Source organism: Lycium ferocissimum, chromosome 6 (genome assembly GCF_029784015.1).
Source record: "Lycium ferocissimum isolate CSIRO_LF1 chromosome 6, AGI_CSIRO_Lferr_CH_V1, whole genome shotgun sequence".
Lineage (NCBI taxonomy): Eukaryota > Viridiplantae > Streptophyta > Magnoliopsida > Solanales > Solanaceae > Lycium > Lycium ferocissimum.
Window position 1 is genome coordinate 68,645,240 of NC_081347.1, and position 2,948 is coordinate 68,648,187.

A 2,948-nucleotide genomic window follows, 5' to 3' on the forward strand; every position below is an offset into this window, starting at 1 on the left:
TGTGGAAATGGTCCCACACATTTTGTGGCCAATTTTAATTGGTCCAATACATGTGTGGGCCATGGACACATGTATAGTTTATATGGGAGCGTAAAAGATACTTCAAGTCATTCATCCCCATTCAACACTTAGAAAAAAAAACAAGAAGTTGAAGAACCAACAACAACCTCTCGGCAGGGAGAAAAACCAAGTCCAAATTGAGCCATCCCAAAAATATTTCTTTGATGCAAATCCACTAATTGGAGGTCCTGAAAGTAGCGTGGAAGTGTTGTTTGGGTCACGAACCATCCGTCTTGTAAATCGCAAACCTAGCCTATTTGTGAAGTTGAAGAAGAAAGGTAAGATTTAATCTTGTTTTATGTGTTATGAATGGTGTATGCATGTTGTAGTATGTTAATATGGATGAAATTCATGAAATATAGTATGTTGGAGTGAGGGTAGTGTGTATGAGGTTTGGCCGTGTAGGTGTGTGTGGGTTGTGTTGGGATGATGAAATGATTTTATGTAGCATGTTTAGTTGTGTAGTGTGAAGAAAAGAATGAGAATCATCAACATATGTATATGTGTAGTGTTAGTCAATATGGGTCATATTATATGACAATGAATGAATTAATTCTATTTGGAATTTTGAATGTTGTCATTGTGAATTCTATGTTGGAAATAAAGAGTTTAATGACTCAAGATTGATGTTGTAATTGTACGGGTGATTTGGAGAATTATTGTGCATTCGATGTAATTTGTATAGTTATGAGAATGACATTGTTAGAGGTGAATTGTTGGTGCAAATCATGATTTGGAAATGAGGAATGTGTTATAGTTGAGGTTCTCGAGTTTGTTTGTTTTCGGGTAAATTGGAGCAATTGTTGGATTGTTGGAAATGTTGTATGAATTGTTTGAAATGTCCTTGAATATTGTTGGTATGGGTTCGGGTTAGTATTTGAATGTATGAGCGTTGATGTTGGCTTGAATGTAAGTCGTTGAATTGAATATATTGAAAGTTGTTGAATGATGTAAAAGAGAGTTACTAATGTTATATTGCCTTTTGGATTGATTATTAATGTTACTAGTTTGGTTGTTGGTGTTGTTGTTGTTGATTTGGCCGAGTTAAATTCTCGGGGTTGGCCTTTATTTACGGGGAAATCTTGCAAATTTCTATAGAATTTAATGCTAGTTTGGAATTAAATGCCTAAATGGCTATAGCTAATATTTGATATCCGATTGACGTATTTGTAGACCTTGGGAGTCGAGGCGTAGGTTGGGATTAGCTTGAGTTTGGATTAGCTTTGAGAGCGATCGAAGTATGTAAAGCTCAACCACTTCCTTCTTTTGGCATGCCTTAGTTACAAATAGGCTATGACCACGGCCGCGAGGAAATTCTATTCTCGCAATCCGAGCATGTCTATGATTCTTGTTTGTCTCTTGATATTCGTATGTTTGATATGATGAAATATTGGGCCTTATGTCTTTGGAATAATTGATTTCCAAATATTGCATAAAAGTTTTGTTCTTAAAGAATTAACTACGAACGCCGTATCTTTCATTGAAAGGCTCGGATTGCCTCGATATGCTCGTAGGAACTTTTATGGCATATGATGACTATGTTTTCCATAGGCGGGTCCGACTCGGTCGACACCCATCCGTGGGCCCCGCAACCTTCCTTTACGTATTTCTGATGACTTTTGACAGAATATGATATGACTATTATCCCGATTTTAAGTAAGGTCATTTTACTTATCTTTTGAGTCTATGATAATGATTTTATACATATGGTTACTCACGACTCTGCTCGTGCATTACGTTGTATCCTTCGTCGAGTCTTGGTAGGTTCGTTGTCGTGCGCACTATGTCATACTCGGTGTTATGTTGTGTTATGGTTAGCGAGCCCATGTAGGGGGCGGGTTAAAAACATATTTGGTGTTATCTTGTGTATCGCGTCATCTTGTGTATGATGTGTGTGGGATATGGAGACGTTTGAACTTTACGGTGTTATCTTTGTGTTATGGGGCCGACGGGCGGGCGACCATATTTCTTGCTGCCTATATGCATGATTTGTATTTTGAAAGTAAACATTTTGATATTTTGGATATGTACTTACTTTCCGTACTTCGTTCCGATTATGACTCGCATTTGTTTACTATGTATCTTGCTTTACATACTTTACATATTTCGATCGACCCTTTTCTTCGGTGCGTTTCATGCCGCGGTACGGACGTACGATTCGGTGATCCGCCGGTCTAGGACTTTGATACCTTTGTGTTGGAGTGCTCCTTTTATTCGGAGCCCACATTTTGGTATATATTCGTTATTGCATATGTATGTGTTTGTTCGGGGGTACGGCGGGGCCACGTACTGTCATATGATTCCGTTGGTCCATTTAGAGGTACGTAGACGTGTATGTGGGTTGTCTATCACTGTACGGGTATGTTTGTATGATATATGTTCCGCGCGATCCCGTTTGTGGCCGTGCGCCTCGTCGGCTTGCATTTGTATATGTTTTGGTCGTTGCGCCATTTGATAGCCTTGCGCTTCGATATATATATGTTGTGTTTGAGATGTGTTCGGAGACAGGTTTGAGATAATTTGAGATAACGTCGATATTTGTATACGCATAAGCTATCTATTTGTGATTCGGAATTATGAATGTGTTTGAGTGCCCAGTTCGGGCACTAGTCACGGCCTGCGGGATTGGGTCGTGACATACCTGTGGCGTACATTAGGGCGATCAAGGACATGTATGATAGGGCCAAGACCAGGATAAGGACTATGGGAGGAGACTCAGAACACTTTTCAGTGGTGATAGGGTTGCACCAGGGATGCTCTTGCTTTATTTTTATTTTCCTTGGTGATGGATGGATTGACGCGGCAGGCCATGGTGTATTTATTTGTGGGTGACATAGTCTTGATTGCATCTCGCGGGGTTAACGCAAAATTTTAGGTTTGAGACAAAC